This window comes from Protopterus annectens, chromosome 6.part0, assembly GCF_019279795.1.
Source record: "Protopterus annectens isolate FY-2018-M chromosome 6.part0, PAN1.0, whole genome shotgun sequence".
NCBI classification, from domain to species: domain Eukaryota; kingdom Metazoa; phylum Chordata; order Ceratodontiformes; family Protopteridae; genus Protopterus; species Protopterus annectens.
In genome coordinates, this window is record NC_056737.1 from 1,688,126,031 (window position 1) to 1,688,145,570 (window position 19,540).

The window sequence follows — 19,540 nt, forward strand, 5'->3', positions numbered from 1 at the left end:
AGCAAGAATCACTTTTCTGCAATCTATTCTTCTATTTACAACTTTGTATAAGTATATACAAAGTCTTGAGGGGCTATTTTTTTCAGGTAGCTCATATTATTTCTAACGTGACTGCTTTTATAACACTGTATACATCTTTATCATTCTCTTCTATATAAAAAAGGGCAAATAAACTCTAGAAGTCATTTATGTCATCATCATCATCATCATCATCATCGTCTTTTGGCTGTTCCCTTTAGGGGTCGCCACAGCGGGTCTTCTGTTTCCATTTCTTCCTGTCCTCTGCATCATGCTCTTTCACACCAACCGCCTGCATGTTCTCTCTCACCACATCCATAAACCTTATCTTAGGCCTTCCTCTTTTCCTCTTACCTGGCAGCTCCATCCTTAGCATCCTTTTCCCAATATACCCAGCATCCCTCCTCAGCACATGTCCAAACCAACGCAATCTCACCTCTCTTGCTTTGTCTCCAAACTGCCCAACCTGAGCTGACCCTCTAATATACTGATTCCTAATCCTGTCCATCCTAGTCACACCCAGTGCAAATCTTAACATCTTTAACTCTGCCACATCCAGCTCTGACTCCTGCCTTTTCACAATGCCACCGTCTCCAACTCATATAACATAGCTGGTCTCACTACCCTCTTGTAGACCTTCCCTTTCACTCTTACTGGTACCCATCTGTCACAAATCACTCCTGACACTCTTCTCCACCCATTCCACCCTGCCTGTACTCTCTTCTTCACCTCTCTTCCACACTCACCATTACTCTGAACTGTTGATCCCAAGTACTTAAACTCATCCACCTTTACCAACTCTACTCCCTGCATCCTCACCATTCCTCTACCCTCCCTCACATTTACACACATATATTCTGTTTTAGCCCTGCTGACCTTCATTCCTCTCCTCTCTAAAGCATATCTCCACCTCTCCAGGGTCTCCTCAACCTGGTCCCTACTCTCACTACATATCACAATGTCATCTGCAAACATCATAGTCCATGGGGCCTCCTGTCTGATCTCATCTGTCAACCTGTCCATCACTACTGCAAATAAGAAAGGGCTCAGAGCTGATCCATGATGTAATCCCACCTCCAGCTTAAACGTATCTGTCACTCCCACCGCAGTCCTCATCAATGTCACAATACCCTCGTACATATCCTGTACCACTCTTACATACTCCTCTGCCACTCCCGACTTCCTCATACAATACCACAACTCCTCTCTAGGCACCCTGTCATATGCTTTCTCTACGTCCACAAAGACACAATGCAACTCCTTCTGACCTTGTCTGTATTTCTCCAACAATACTCTCAGAGCAAATATTGCATCTGTAGTGCTCTTTCCTGGCATGAAACCGTACTGCTGATCACTAATCATCACCTCCCTTCTTAACCTAGCTTCCACTACTCTTTCCCATAACTTCAAGCTGTGACTGATCAATTTTATCCCTCTGTAGTTACTGCAGCTCTGCACATCACCCTTATTCTTAAAGATAGGTACCAAAACACCTTTTCTCCACTCCTCAGGCATCCTCTGACTTTCCAAAATTTCATTAAACAATCTGGTTAAAAATTCCACTGCCATTTCACCTAAGCACCTCCATGCTTCCACTGGTATGACATCTGGGCCAACAGCCTTTCCATTCTTCATCCTCTTCATAGCTGACCTTACTTCCTCCTTGCTAATCTGTTTCACTTCCTGATTCACTATCCCCACATCATCCAACCTTCTTGCTCTCCCATTCTCTTCATTCATCAGCCCTTCAAGGTAATCTTTCCATCTTCTCAACACACTCTCCTCACTTGTGAGTATGTTTCCCTCACTATCCTTTATCACCCTTATCTGCTGTACATCTTTCCCAGCTCTGTCCCTCTGTCTAGCCAATTGGTACAGGTCCTTTTCTCCCTCTTTAGTGTCCAATCTCTCATACAACTCTCCATATGCCTTATCCTTAGCCTTCGCCACCTCTCTCTTTGCCATGTGTCTCATCTCCTTATACTCATGTCTACTTTCTTCATCTCTTTGGCAATCCCACTACTTCTTCGCCAGCCTCTTCCTCTGTATACTCTCCTGTACTTCCTCATTCCACCACCAGGTCTCCTTGTCCTCCTTCCTCTGTCCAGATGTCACACCAAGCACCTTTCTAGCAGTCTCCCTTACTAGCTCTGCTGTAGTTTTCCAGCTATTCGGTAACTCTTCACTGCCTCCCAGTGCCTGTCTTAACTCTTCCCTGAACTCCACCTCACAGTCACCCTTTTTTAACTTCCACCATTTAACCCTTGGCACTGCTTTCACACTTCTCCTCCTCTTCTTGATGACCAACGTCATCCTACAGACCACTAATCTATGCTGCTTAACTACACTTTCCCCTGTCACCACTTTACAGTCTTCAATCTCCTTCAGACTGACCCTCCTACATAGGATATAATCCACCTGAGTGCATCTTCCTCCACTCTTGTACATCACCCTATGCTCCTCCCTCTTCTTAAAATACGTATTCACCACAGCCATGTCCATCCTGTTCACAAAATCCATAATCATCTGACCTTCTGCATTCCTCTCCTTAACACCATACCTACCCATAACTTCCTCATCCCCTCTGTTCACTTCACCAACATGCCCATTGAGGTCCACTCCAATCACTAGTCTCTCACCCTTGGGTACACTCACCACCACTTCATCCAACTCACTCCAAAAATTTTCTTTCTCATCCATAGCACACCCAACTTGTGGAGCATATGCACTAACAACATTCATCATTACACCATCAATTTCAAGCTTCATAAACATCACTCTATCAGACACTCTCTTCACCTCCAAAACACTCTTGGCATACTGTTTCTTTAGGATAACCCCTACCCCATTTCTCCTGCCATAAACACCATGATAAAACAATTTGAACTCACCTCCTATACACCTGGCCTTACTTCCCTTCCATCTGGTCTCTTTCACACACAATATATCAACCTTCCTTCTCTCCATCATATCAGCTAGCTCTCTCCCTATACCAGTCATACTGCCAACATTCAAAGTTCCTACCCTCACTACTACACTCCTAACCTTCCTCCTCTCTTCCTGTCTTCAGGCATGCCTTCCCCCTCCTCTTCTCCTTCGTCCAACAGTAGGCCAATTTTTGCCAGCACCCTGTTGGCTAACAGTACTGGTGGCGGTCGTTGTTAACCCGGGCCTCGACCGATCTGGTATGGAAATATGAAATGTTCTCCGCATAAGTAATTTGGCAGAGGTTTTACACCGGATGCCCTTCCTGACGCAACCCTCCCCATTTATCCGGGCTTGGGACCGGCATAAAGAAATGCACTGGCTTGTGCATCCCCAGTGGCTGGGTTTCTAGAAGAAGAATAAATAAAATGTTTTATAGTTTGACATAAATGACTCTAGAAGTCATTTATGTCAAACTATAAAAAACTATTCTATACCTCAAACTCTCCACAATTACTACCCTAAGTAATACTCCCATATTTGCTTGCAGATCTAAATTACTGTACAGCCTAGAATAGCAACATTACAGTTTATCCATACCTAAATTCTAAACTATAAGATGCTAATGTGCATTATTCTGTTAAACCTCCAGAGTTACGCACCCAATGACTCCCAAGCACACCGTTTTGTAAATTAATGTAATGCAGATTTCCTGTCTTTTTCTTTTAGCTCTAGTCTTTTTATGACCACCATTATTTCATTTACACCTTGTAGAGTTGACTTTTCCCATCTTTTACATTTTCCTAGTAATTGCATTTTTAGCTACAATAGTGACTAAGGAAATTAAGGCTTTTATATGATTTGTTGTTTTCCATCTTTCTCAACAGAGTAAAACAAACTCATTAGTAATAATGAGTAACTTGTTCACCCAGTTATGATTGTTATAATCCCTCTAAAATCCATTTTAAACTGTGATAAGGCATTTCCAAAATATATGTTCCTAGGTACATATTTGCACCTTGTCACACCTCCAACAAAAAATACTAGTTTCTAGGAACATTTTACTAAGTTTCTCATGTGTAAAAACAGTGATGTTGGCACTTGCAAGCAAAAATTCTAATTTTTTTGGACTCCGTAGTGTATTTGGAGGCAGACATATCTCCCTCTAAAGGTTTATGAAGTCTTATTTTCCCAACCCTGGTAAATTTTATTTTCATATCATAGTGTTCTTGTGGTACTGTTAATTTTTTTAACTTCTACCTACAATTCTCCTTCTTGTCATGACTGATGCCTTGACCTCTATGAGTATCCCCGCTATTAAGGACCTCTTATAGAAGGGATTAATGTACCTTGTGATTTTCTTTAAGTTCCTGAGTTAAACCTTGCTAACGTAATTGTTCATTTCCTTGCAAGTGTTATGGCTTCATAATGATTCTGTCACTTTGGATTACTTGCTTCCCATATCTGAGATTTGCATGTCTGACTGCACTTATAGAGTCTTGAATCTTGCCCCCCCCCAAACCTTGTTAAATGTTGTTTGAGGTAAAGTACTTCATGTTGGGAGGAGTAACTTTTCCCATCTTTTAAGTAGCTTTAAAGCCATAATCTTCTTGAAGGAAGAATCAGTGTATCATGGTGGATAATCTTCCCCAGTCATACGTTCTATTACTTCCTATATTTCTTCTTGAATATCCCTCCACTGTCCTTCATCTTTAGTAAGTAACATATTTTTCAACCTGGAGTCATAGTCTTGGTTTTGTTACAGACATGGTAGGCTGATATGAGTAGCTCTACTCTAGCTTTACAAGGTTGGAAATTGTATCCCCACTCCTTCTTCCTTTGGCAGTTCCAGTTTCTTCAATTGCATCCTCTCTTTTTTCCCCTCCTATAAGAAATCATTCTGTTCCTTCTCCAGTTTTGCCCATATTCTTTCATCAGGCTGATTAAAATAAACCTAATCTACATATAATACTATAGGAACTAAAACAGTTTTGTTGCTTAAATCTTTATGGTTTTATCCATGAATAACATTTTCCATTTTCAGATATCTATAATTTTCTTTGTTACTCCTTCCCACATCTCTGATACTGCTCTATCTATATCACTTTTGAAACTAACTCCTAAGTAGGTTATAGTATCATGCCCCCAGAACTATGGGTAATTCTGTACCAAGTGATGTGTAGGCATATAGTTCACATCTATTGTTTTTGTTTAAGTTTTATTTATTTTGTATCCAGCCAGGTCATAGTAGAGCCCTCATTTTTAAAATGGTATCTTTAGATCTTTTCTCTGGGTTGGTTTATATACAGAATTACATGATCAGCAAACATTGCTATCTTTTACAAGGAGGGTTCCTCATGTATACCCCAATATTTATGATTGCCAAATATTCCTGGATAGGAGTTCCAGATAAAGTGCAAACAGCACTGGAGGGATTGGGCATTCTTCCCTAGTCTCTCTCAGAAGCTTAATAGAATCTGGTAATATTACATTTAATTTTACCAAAACAGTAGTTCTTGTATATAGCCTAAAAATCATTTTTACCCTTGTTTACAGGAAACCCTGTTCTCTTGAGACTCCTTCTAAGTATTTCCAACTGACTTGATTAAATGCTTTCTCAGCATCCAGGCTTACTAACAGCAAAGGGTTTCCATACCTCTAGTATCTTTTTCTATTACTGGAGGTCTATTAATGTTGGCTGTTCTTCTATGAATCATCATCGGTCTAACTTCATAATTCACTTAAGTATTGTAGATAGTCTCTTGGCCAAAATTGTCATAAAGACTTTATAATTATATTTTACAGTTGATATAGGTCTAGAGGATTCCATGCCTGCTCAATTTCTTCCTTCTTTCAGAAGTATGACCATTACTGTCTGTTGCTATGAGCTGAGTTTGGTCCACCACTTAAAATCTGATTAAATAATTTGTACTAAATGTTACTGACTTCTCTCAGTTTTCATTTCCATAGTTCAATAGGGTTGCCATCCAATCCTGGTATTTTCCCAGTTTTCTGTGTACCTTACTGCTTCCTTACTCCCTTTCCTGAGGCCATATATGTGTTCATTTCTCTTGTGTCTAGCTTTGGGATATCTAAACTTTTTAAATAGTTTTTCCCCCTCCTTTCCTGTTATCTTTTCTGGTGTATAGAGCAAGGCAAAATACGATGCCAGCATTTGTAATGTATCATCCGGGTCTGTTTCTAGCTTTCCTGTGAATCAGTTCCTTATTTTGTAATCATTTGTTCTACCATTTGAAATCTTTGTCTTTGCTTCAAAAAAATGTCGTTCTGGCATTAGTTTCAAAACATGTTTGCTTTATAACCAAAGCCTTGTATGTATTTAAAGTATCGCCATAATGTGTCATAAACTGTACAACCTGTCCATGTTGTATGTATTCAAAGTATCTCAGTAACCTATTATAAACTGTACATCCTGTCCATGCTGCTCTCTTGCAGTATATCTACTTGCATTCTGCTTATATTATTTTGCTTGTCATGTAGACTTTGCAGAGCATCTAAATATGCACTATGTCTCAGGTACCACATCTCCCATTTTATGTATAACTTTCTTTCTTTTTACAGGACTCCCATTATTCTGTCATTTACTACTCCCTCTTCACACATACAGTTATGAAAATAAATATGGGTTTCAAACCACCACAAAAAAAATCACTTCTTTGCAGAATGTTGTATGTGTCTCTGTGTTTGTGTTGTGTTCATGAGCAAAAGGCATTTAATTTACAACTACTTCTTTGCCAGCTACATTCTTCATACTTTCTCTTTCACCAACACAGCTATTTGTAGTAAATCATGATCCAAAATGAGGATAGGGTGTGTCGTTACTTTTTTCCATGTTCTTGTCACATTGGTCACATAGCATCTGGCTCTAGTTCATATTTATATTTACATATTTAGAATGAATTATTCCAATTCTCCTATAGTCCATTCACTTCACCCAAATAGACCAATAATGTCTTCATGTCATTATCCAGTTATCTTAGGTCTACTTAGTACCTTCTACCTTTCTTTTCTCTTATCTGGGATGGTTCAGTATTTCTCCTATTATCTATCCAGCCACCACCAGCTACTCCCTATGATACATTATACATCTCCTTCTCCTTAACTTGGGGCAGTGTAACAATGGCTTTACTAATTTAACTGTGTTTTGTTTGTTGTCTGGTAAGTAGTTTTGTAGTCTTGGGGTTCCAGTGCATCAGTAAGCTGTCTTTGTGTCTAGTCTTCTTTTGGTAGCTTGGTGATTCTCAAGCTTTTTCCCATCAATCAGTCACCATTTGATTATGTTCAGTATTTGTAATTCCTAACCAGCTCCTTTATACCCATCCTCCCTATTCCTATTTCAAATTCAACTCCTTATTTCCGCCTAAGGAACCAGATGCTTATCTTTCATGACAGGACATAAGCACACTGCCTCTCTCTCTGTCTCTCTCTCTTTCTCTTCTTATTTTTAATATTCATTTTATTATTGATTTATTTATTTATTTGCATCTGTTTACCAGGGTAGTCCATTGGGTCAAGATGAGCCCATTTTCAGAGGAGAGGAGAGGCAAAAAGAATAAACATATTATGCAACAAACAATTGCATATACTATAAGGATACATTACAAATGAGCAGCATAGTACAAATTCAATACAGCACCATACAGTGCAGAACTAATAGACACTGTATTCTGAAAAACATACAGTAGTTCAATACAAAACAATATACATATAATATAAGGATACATTACAAATGTGCAGCATCGTAAAAATTAAATACAGCACCAAACAGCAGAGAATTAATAGACAGTATATTCTGAAAAACATACAGTATTTGAAGACAAAAAACTTTCACTGGAGAGCTAGATCATGGCTTTTAACAATACTATATACATAATATGTAGTAGATCCAAATGGTGATAGGATGAGTGTGGTGTGAAGTTTTTGCAAGATGAAAGATAGTTATATCTAAGTAGAGTTTAGAGAGTTAGGGCTATTGCCAGGATGGGCAACAGGGGTATGGTTGAAGGTAAAACCATAACAGAAGTTTAGGAGTTTAGAAACACATTAGCTGAATGACTGCTACTGTTGCTACATGTATATTCATCCCTATATGGCCCACTTATTTCCTAATTGCCAGTAATGGTCAATGTGTTTTAAAAATGCTGCAAGTAGCTATGTTGCTTAAATCTGAATGATGTACTCCCAGTATTGACTATTAAACCATTAATACACCATTCCTCATCACTCTATTGCTTTTATTCTTTGTCTAAGGTAACTTTTTCTTTTGTATTACTAAGGAACACATAAAAGAAAAAAAAACAGATTTAAAAAGTATTTTAGCATCTTTTCCCTATCAGTGTTTGCAAATTTCAGGTCTGGGTAAACCATTTCATATCCATACCTAACCTTAAAGTAAATGCCTTCCCTGCTTACATGAATTTGAAGACATTATGGTCTACTAGTCTAGTGTTAATTTTGAAGATTTCGCTATGGATTAGGTCTATTTTACTTTGCAGTGTTACTGAGGTTTGTTCTTCTGATTCTAGCACTCTTCCCAATAGGACACCATGTCACTGGCCTTTTGGGATATTCATTGTTCTCATTCCTTCATCCCATTCTTTTTTTTTCTTGCCAGTAGTTGTTTTAGTAGTCATTGGTGCATACCATAATATGAAACTATACGTTTTGGGATGATTACTGGCTTTTTTAATCTAATTAATGCTACAGACCAATTGAGTGTTGCCAGATTGCTCCTTATCTCTGTGCTATTGCATCAGAAGTCATGATAAATGTAGTTTTGTAGTAATTTTGAAAAGATTTTCAATAATGGGTTCAGTTAAAATGTTGGAGTGTTACATCAATTTACTGTTACATAATAATTTGGAAGTACAAAGTTGTAACAAGTGATGAAAGAATATGCATTTTTGATATATTGCACATTATTTTGTATTGCAGCTGTGTGGTTGGCTTAAGGGGTATTTTTAGTTAAGTGGCAGGAAATTGTCCAGTGCCATTGTTATGTCATTGCATTATGTTGCACTTATGTGGATCTGACAGAAATGATATATTGTGTGCCTGTGTTACATTTGCTTTTCTGTGTGAATTGTGTGTGTGTGTGTGTGTGTGTGTGTGTGTGTGTGTGTGTGTGTGTGTGTGTGTGTGTGTGTGTGTGTGTGTGTGTGTGTGTGTGTGTGTGTGTGTGTGTGTGTGTGTGTGTGTGTGTGTGTGTGTGTGTGTGTGTGTGTGTGTGTGTGTGCACATGCACATGTGTGTGTGTGTGTGTGTGTGTGTGTGTGTGTGTGTGTGTGTGTGTATTAGTAGTGACATAGATTATTTTATGCAGTGTGTGTAAACCATTTCATATCCAAACAAGGAAGTAGTGGTGTTGCTATCTGATTATTACTGGGAAGGATGTTTTGGTTGTATGATTTGTGAAGTTAATTGATGGAATTATGAGATGCATTTGACCCAAGTTATTTCAAAGTGCCCCAGTCTGTCTTTATCTTTTTTTACAATGTTGCTAAGTAACATAACATAGCATATTTGGAAAACTTAATTAGATTGCTGGTGTGTGGAATGGACATTTGGCAACAAAGTAGTTCTAACGCCATTTGACGTGCTCTCATTGTTTATTATTTTGCTTTTCTTTTCGTTATTAAGTGGCATGCACTGTTTTTGTTCCCATTACGGCAATGTGCTGATGTTATTAAAAAAGTATAATTGAGGATTTTATATGCACATTTTCCTTCCTATATTGCAGTCACAGTGTTGTAATTTTAGCATTATTTGTAGCATATTTAAACTGCCACTTTTGTTTTGATGTGTGTCATGACTTCTCGTCCATAATTTGATGCTCAAATCCCAAAGTAATGGCAGTAAAAATGATAGATTCACATTGCAGATGCCTTATATTGCTGTTATGCATTTAATAACTTGCTAGAATGACATGCTTTGCATTTCCAAACATTTTGTATAATTTATAAAGTCAAAGAATGTCTACCATTACTAGCTGACTGCAATCAAAATGTTTTGCCATAAACCACAAAACTCTATGACACATGCTGGAAAATATTATGCACTGCTGTGGACATTCTGTTGATTTCCTGGCAGATGATTGCTATGATTTACACGTGATTGAGTGTTGCTGTGTGTATAACTCTTTCATAACTGGTGCAATGTCTATATCTGTATTAACAGTAACCACCCTCTGTCTTAATTCCCTTGTCAAGCAGAGGAAGGACACTCAACTTCATGGCCCAATTTCACAGCAACACCTATGCAGATGTACAGGTTTATTTTGATGGAAGGTATCATCCTTGTCACTCATCTTGTGTATCTGAATAAGACAATGAGGATGGGTTTTCATTTAAGTAGTTTAATACACACAAACACATCAGGATGCTTGACTGGAACATTAAACTTAAACAAACTAGCTAACTGACTGCTACAGACATACATGCTTTCACTCTGGCTGCTCATAAAAAATGGCACTCTTACTTGCACATGCTCAGTACTTATATCCACATGCCCACTGACTGGAATGCTTCTTAAAGATACATCACACACTCTGATCTACATCCTCCTTCTTTGACTAATCTGTCTCTTATTGATAATGACAATTGAAAAGGCATGCATTTATACAGACAATAATAAACAAAACAAAAATCATGTCCAGTTTGCCGTGTATCTGGGATTAGGTCTTGCATTACAACCTGATCTTGTAATGTAATAGTTAGAACTGGGTTTAGCAACAGGGACAGTCACTGGGAATGTTCTGCTTCAGAAATGTCAGGGATATTTTCAGGAAAAGGAATGGATGATGGAATGTCCTCTGGAACAGTTACATTGGAAAAGATCACTCTGAGAATTAGAGTCTCCATTACAGACAAGATGCTGCAACACTGACTCGGACAAAGGTAATAAATGTTTCCAATTCCACCTAAATTCCATTCTCTACGATTCCACGATGTACGATTTCACTTCTTCATACAAACTCCTCACAAGTCCAATCCAATCAAATCATTTTGTTGTCTGCATCCTCACTATCTCGCCTTCTTTCAATGGATTAAGAGGTTTGCTGGTCTTATCGTAGTTGTACTTTTGGGCCAAACACTTTTTCAAAAGTTCATGCTTTTACTGCTTTGCTGTTCTTAGCACTTGGAACCAACAAATTCTTACTTATTGGCAAAGTGGTTCTGGTTTGTCTCGACATAAGTCCCTGGGCAGGTAAACCAAGGAAGTTATCGCAAGGAATGTTTCTGAGATTAAGCAAGTTTAGAAAAACATCAGTATTGTCTCATTTAGATTTCTCTAACAGCTGTTTTGCACTTTGAAAAGCACGTTCAGCCAAGCTGTTTGACTGGGGGTATTCAGGACCACTCGTAATATGACAAAGTTCCACACTTCAGAAAAACTTTTCAACTGATGATTTGCAAACTGTGCAACATTGTCAGAAATGACTCTGTGTGGCCTATCATGGACAGAAAAATGTTTCCTCAATTTAGTAATGACAGCAATGGATATTAGATCAGACAGTAGGTCAATCTCCAACCAGTTTGAATGAGAGTCTACTAACACCAAGTAATGTTGGCCATTCTACTCGAAGATAACTGTGGCTACTGTCAACCAAGGTAGTTCAGGAATCTGGCTTAATTGAAGTGGTTCTTTCTGTTGATGCTGTTTAGTACTAATTCAAATCGAACAATAAGAAATTTCCTTCTCAATATCTTTTGATAAAGAAGGCCACAATACTAGATCTCTCACCCTTCACTTGGTAGAATCAGTTCCTGGGTGGCCATGATGCAAGATCTTAACATACTCTTGTTGCAAGGATTTTGGAAAATCACTTTTGGACCTTTCATGATGAGACCATTGTCTGACAAAATCTTGTCTCTGTAGGGAAAATACTGCTGCAAAACTACTGGTAAACAAGCTTGTTTTGCAGGCCATCCTTGACTGATAAAGTGGCTGAGCTTCTGGAGAACTGGATCTGAAGCTGTGTGAATTCTGAGCTCATCAAGATGTGTGGAAGAAACATTTCTCATTTCCGTGACTTCAAAATTAGATTTCTCATTCTCATGCAATTTTCTGTTTCAGGACATCAAATGTTTTTTGGTCTTGTTCTGACCAGGAACAGGTTACATCTTTGAGTGTCAGCTCTCTTAGTTGTGCTAAAAGTTGACTCAAATCTGGAATTAACTTGCCTAAATAGTTGACCATGCCAAGAAAACATTGTAAGGCTTGTACATTGTTTGGAGCTGGCATCTCATGAATTGCTGTTTGCTTGGAAGGATCTGGTCATAAGCCTGAAATGGTAAACAAATGACCCACATAAGTAACGTCTTGTAGCCTGAATTTACATTTCTGAGGATTCAGCTTAAGATTTACTTCACAAGCTCATTCCTTTCCTGAGGTTTCTGTCATGTTCAACTTCACCATTGCCTCCAACTAGAATATCATCTACTATAATAGCACATGTACAACCCCAACATTTTTTTTATCGCACGTCGAAAGAATTCTCTTGCAGAATTTATTCCAAATTGCATTCTCAGAAATCTGCACCCTCTGAATGGTGTACTGAATATGGTTAGCAATGAAGATTTTTGATCAAGCAAAATTTGCCAAAATTAACTCTTTGTATCTAAGACAGAAAAAACAGTGGCATTTGGCATGAGGGCAGCAATTTCTCTGATTGTGCGCATAGGATGAGGAGATTGTTTAAGTGCTTTGTTCAAATCTCTTGGATCAATACATATTATAATATCATCTGAGCTTTTCTTATGAGCTACTACCATGGGGGATACCCTTTCACTAGGTTCTTCTACTGGACAAATTACTCCTAGCTGCACCTTTCTGTCTAGCTCTGCCTTGACTCTGTTCTGCATAGCTACTGGAACTTTCCCTGCTGATCTGATGACTGGGCTTACCTCATGGTCTAACTTCATGGAGTACACAACTGAGAGCTTGTCTAGTTTGTCTTCAAAAGTAGCATAGTCAGAAAACATAGTTTGAGTGAAAGTTGAGCTGTTATCAGTCAAGCTTTCGTGGTAAACTTCTTTGTTAAATGAAAGCAGTCCCATTTTCAAACTGTCTCTGAGGCCTAATAATGACTGCATGTGTCTCTTGACTATGTAAAACTGCAAATCATAGCTGTTCCCAGCAGAGTAACATGAAAGCCCTGCTGTGCCTTCAGTTTGAATCTCTTCAACATCATAAGCAACAAGCTTCACACACGTTGCCAAATTAAGTTGTTCTCCTGCTTTTACTCTAGCAAACATTTCTGCTGACATAACATCGCATTTGGAACCAGTGTCTACTTTGAGCTCTACAGGTCTCCCATTAATACAAACAGTACAAAAAACTAATTATTTGCCATAAATCTACTACATTGACTGTTTCACCAAGCAAAGACACACCATCACCATAAAAAGAAAGGTTGCAGCTTTCTAATTGATCAGCTTGCCTCTTTGTGTGCTCTCCTTTAATAAAAGAATGAGCCTCATTTGATTTATAAAGCCTTTTGAAATGATTCAAGCTAAGCACTTCTTTCATTTGGGTTCATGGTTTCCCCCGCAATTACGATAGTTGACTATGAGGCTAGGTAGGGGCACATTCTTTGATTTTGCTGAGTCACCCCTGTGCTTTGCTCCATGTACCCTAAGCCTTACTGAAGCTGCTTTAGGTTTTACTGGAGTGGCCACGCTTTTAGGCCAGTATCTTTTAACGTCGTGCTGCATACTATCAGCATTGGCATACAAAGGCACTGAAAGCATGCTTTTCTCATTTGTAAGCCTATTCGTGTGCTTTTCCGTAAGCTCATATATCTGACAAATCTCAGTGGACTTATTCAATGTTAAATCACTGTCCTGAAGCAAAATCTTTCTCACTGCATCATTATTAATACCACACATAAGCCTTTCTTTTATCAACTCATTTCTCAGATCACCAAATCTGCACGTTTCAGCCTTATTTCTTAAGTCGGTTATATATGTTGCAAAGGTTTCACCAGGCTTTTGATCTCTTGTGCAAAATAAGTGCCTTTCCATTGTAATATTTGTTTGAGGTTGCACATTTCTCTAAATTTATGTTTTAAGCACTCAAGGCCTTCCCACATTTCAGCCGGTACCACAATATGGTGGTTTCCCCCTCCCCTGCAAACATAGCAGGTGCATACACAAATGAACGCTCTCCTTTTATGGCTTCTGACCCAACTAAATTAAGTAGAATAAGTGCCTTTGTATGTGCATCTTTGTCAGGAATAGCAGCCTGTAGTGGAGTGGGTCTCCGAAATCCTTCTGCCATGCCAATAAATTACTTTGAAACACAGTGCAAACTTGGCTCTTGAAATTGTGTACGGATATGCACACACACCAGGTACCTGTAATAATATGCAAATGCACAATAATATCTTTGAAAGATTGTACTTTACAAAATAACTGTACTATAACAATGCACACACTTGCCAACACATTGCTCACTTAGGTACTTTGAATAGCTTTAGTTAATGGGAAAAAGAAGTACATAGTGAAAAAATATGGTTGTTTGCCCTTTTTTATATATTTTATGCAATTCAGATATTGTTTCAATGCTTTTGCAATTATTTTGAATATTTTTACCAATATGTCACAGTTTCAAAGATTTTGTTGAATTAAAAATTAATGTTGAGTGTTTTGAATATTTTGTTTTATATTTGTTGCGAGAAAAATTATTTAAGCAAGTTTTAGTACCTGGAAATTTGTTTCTGACCTGTTTGTGAGTCATTTGAGCTTCAGATGATCCACTCCTGTATATTCCTCATTTCTAACTGCATGCCTCATGGTTTTGACTCTGGATCCCATTCTGACACCATGTCACTCATCTTGTGTTTCTGAATAAGACAATGAGGCTTGGGTGTTCGTTTTAGTAGTTTGTTACACACAAACACATCAGGGTGGATGACAGGAACATTAAACTTAAATGAACTAGCTAACTGACTGCCTGCTACACACATACATGCTTTTACTCTGGCTGCTCACTCAAAATGGCACTCTTGCTTCCACATGCTCAGTACTTATATGTACGTGCACACTGACTGTTATGCTTCTTAAATGTACATCACATACTCTGATTTAAGATCCTGTACAGGAAGTTCATTCCAGTGAAGGTGGGAGTGTGGCTATTGTGTAGTCTAATACCTGCCAATGAAGTCCACGCAGGTTTGAGCATTCCACTGCTGACTGACACGTGAAGGAGGCATGGTGTAATTGACGGGCTGTATTTCTTGAAAAAATTAATTACAGAAAACATTTATCCTAATGTTTTGACCAAAATTTATATTGCAAAGAATGATCATTTTACACAGAGATCTTGTAAACTAAATGAAGTCAACCATATTCAAGCATGTGTCTTGTCTTCACCATCAGAGATGCCTGAAAGGAAAGTATTTCTGGACAGATCATTTTTTTTTTTTTTTAATTAGTAAAATAATAACATTTCAAAGCCCCCTACAGGACAAATCACAAATTCCAGAGGTGAATCATGAACTTTTAAAATACAGTTTTATTCGAAAAAAACTGTTCACTGTTTGTTTATTTCACAGGCGGCACTCCAGCTCCATTTGCAAAAGTGTCTTATACTTTTTTTAAAGGTGGCACACGAGCGACATTACATTTTAGTTCATTAACAGTTCATGAGAGGTGTTATGGGTGTGATTTAGTATCATTGTTGGTGTCCCTGTAGGCATAGTTAGCTGCAATATGGGTGGTGTTTGCTTCTGTGCATCTCTGAAGGGGGATATTACACTAAACAATAATCAGGGGTGCTGTGTGATAAATTTCTGTGTCCATATTGTTCCTTTTATCTGACAATAAGGACTCATGTGTTCCTACTTTATAGCAGCCTGATTTTTTTTAATTGAGGTATACAGCATTATGGAGCCATGTATGTCTAGCAGTACTGTAGCTGAACCATAAATCAGGCCACAGCACTGTGTGGGAAGTAAAGCATTTAGACAGGGCTTTCATTCTCATCTGAAAAGTAATGGACTTTCTTTGTTTGGAACCTTAGGACCTTCTCCAGTTTGTTAAGATGTCACTTGATATACGGACCTAATGGGGTGTTTCACTCTATAAAAGGATGCATTAGTGCTGAATAAATGTGGAAGGTAATATCTGAGGGAAGTAGAGCAAATACCATTTCTTAAAACTTGTGTGAAGTAGAAGGACATATTGACAGGTAGGAGGTGCTAGTTGCAAGTTAGGAAACATTGAGCCAAGCGCATAAGTGATATAAATTGTGAGTTACTTCTTTTCCATGAAAGAAAAAGTCCAGCAATTGCTCAATGTCCAACGTGAGACCAAATTGCATACAGAAAGTGTAAGCAAATGTAAACTTTTCTTGAAGTGTGAAAAGTCATTGTTTTTGACATCAGAGAAGCAGATGCAAAAAAATGTGTGGAGACATTGCACACATACAGGGTACTCCACTAGTACCCTTATTAAAACACTGCTGTGTAGCTGATGTAGTTTTTGTCTTGTTATACATTTTGTTTCCATTGGTTGCAGCCTGCCACAGCATGATTTGTCTACTCTGGAGCTGCTATATATATGCGTCTGTGTAAGTGGGCATACAATTCCTGAATGATGAGTGCAGGTTATCTCATTGCAAAACAGATAGCACTAGTATTACCTCACCATAGGGTGTCACTTTATTATCAACACTTGTGTATTCATTTTTATGGGCAGGATTCACGAAGCCTCCGTGTAAGAGTTAGCAAGTCTTACACGGAGGCTGCAATTAAATGGGGTGATGTCAGCATGCCATGCATATTCATGAGGGCATGCTGAATCACACCCTAGGCTAACACGGTCCATGTAGCAATGTAGGGGGCGTGTCCGCATGGTGAGTCCTGCAAAGGGACACGCCCCCAGAAGAATCACAGTCCCGAAAGGAAACTCCCACGAGCGAGTCCGCGGAAATGTCAAGAAACACAATAGCACACATGCCCCCACAGACTATAAACCCAACTGAAATGTAAAATGTAAAAATGAACAGTTTAATTATTTTTTATAATTTCAAAAATGTTTGCCCGTAATTGCGCTCATTTGCGCGGGTGTGCCCTTCGCTCAGCCACAGTTAGCAGTCATTGAAAAAGCATATAAGATCTAAATATGCAAAATAAGCCAAGTAGCAATAGCGTAGCGGTAGAGACGTCGGCCAAAGAGGAGGTAGTCACGGTTCGAGCCCCCACAACATAATTTTTTATTTTTAGTGAAATAAGCACGAAACAATCCCCTGACATATATGTATATATATATATATATATATATATATATATATAAAACTATAATTTAAGTAAAATGTAATGAAATGGGCCATGTTTTTATGAAGAAATCTGACACAATAAAAAAAATATTTTATAAGTGCCCATAGCTGAGCAGCGCTCTAACAAGCTGAGTATGTTTGCCCGTAGGTGACCAGTGGTTTAACAGGTGTAATATGAGTGCCCGGAGATGAGCAGCGCTTTAACACGCTGAAACTGTGTGCCCGTAGTTGTGCAACATTTCTCACAGCGTAATATGCGTGCTCATAGGCAAATAACGCATTAACCAGCGTAACCCGTTTGCGCGGAGCTGCGCAGTGCACCAACCGGCTTACCAGCGGGCAACGTTGAGCAACCTGTATCAAAGCCGCCTTTAAACAGACACACCTCCTAGCCTATCTAGACAGTAGTAAAATAAAAAAAAAGCAATGCCCAGGCTCAAACCCAGGATACTGTGCATCATAGTCAAAGTACTGAACCACTAAGCCATGACAGCTGTACTGAAAAGTGCAGTATTAGCATATATACAGGAATGAATGGAAATAGAAGCATGACAAAGCAGGTTTTGTTAAGCTGATACAATTCCAAAATGGCCAATCACAGATAAGTGCGGGAAAAACGGCATATATAAGCCCCATAGGCAGGAATACACAGCATAACTGATTGGGGAACCTATTTGCAGTCAGGATGGCAGGTGTAGGAGAGGGTAGTCGCTTCCGAGCACAGAGGTGGGGTGTTGAGGAGTCCAAATACATGGTTTGGCTCCTAGTCCACGATCATGAGGCTCAACACATGCAGGGCCAGGTTCTGTGGGGCGCGTATAAGGCAGAGGCATGGAACCGGTTGGCAAATGATCTCACCAGTGCCACAGGCATACCAAGGACTGGTGAACAGGTCCAAAACCACCATGCGGACCTGAAGAGACGAAAGCAGGACCGACTGAACTGTTGGATCCAGGAGGCCCGGCAAATGCCCAACGCCCCACTACTGAGTAAGTATCCATGTAATTATGTATGTAAGAAATTATCCTAGCTGATATTATGGAGATGTATGTTCCAATATTACTTCATTTATATTACAGCTGCAGGTGTGCGTTCTGCAAATCGGCGAGCCTATAGTGATAGGCTGGCGCGGTTGTGCCACCAGGCAGGTTAGTAATTATATTTCTGTAATTGTTATACAATATAAGAGAGACAGCTTGTAAAAGAGTTCAGTGTAGTTACATATTAATAAAGTTCAAATAACACTAGAAGAAAGATTCTGCTAGTACTGTATGATTAGATAAGTGATGCAGCCTGTAATCCAGAAATAAAAATTAAACAAGTCTGAAATAGAGATTCCCTACCTGTATTGTAATATCAGATAACCTGCTGCAGCCTGAAAATTAGTGGTAAACAAGCTAAAGACAATAGACATGTGTCAAATACATCCCCTTTGAAAATCTGCCATATGAAACAAGTGAGTCTGTTGGAAAGGATTGTTGTAACCAAGTATGACATGTTAATAACGCCTAGAATAAAGTACCATCTTGAATTGTAAAAATTAAACAAGTGAGAGTGTGAGAAAGAGGTATGAATCGACCAAGAAAGCTATTATAACTTCTGAATAAAGTATACTGCAGTCAGTACATAATGAAATGAATGAGACAGCCACAACCAAACAGTGAAATGTTTGAAATAAAGTACTGAAGCTGGAATGTGTCTGTCCCACAATTTGGATATGTTGCTGTACACTTGCAATATGGAGATAGTACGGTTGTATGAAATAATGAACATCCACAGTTGTCTAGAGCCATATAAATGAAATGTAGCAGGATGCTGTACCTGAACACAGCCAGATATGAACGTGTATGAATAAAAATGCAATGTATATTAATGTAGCAGTAACAGTCCCATCACCAACATTCCTAAGGTTACATATAGGAAACTGTACTAAGACCTGTAGGGTATATATATCTGCAGCTACTAGAGATGTACAGCATATGTATAGGTAGTTAAAGTTGTTAATGAAATATTTCTTCACCCTACCCTATATTCACAAATAATGCCATTCCACAACAAACTGGGTATGTGTATTCACAATTAATTCCTATGGACATTTGTCCTGTTGGTTTAAACATATTTGCACGTACGTTGCTGCATGTGCCCTGTTCACATATCCAAACCTGATGGCCTGTTGCCATCAATGAACCCTGCATGCTGTTGGATTGTGTACTGTTGTTCAAAATATGCATGTGTTATGCTTGCTGTTCAATGTTTGGAATTCATGGGTGTTTGGTTAATGGGAATACTGATGCAT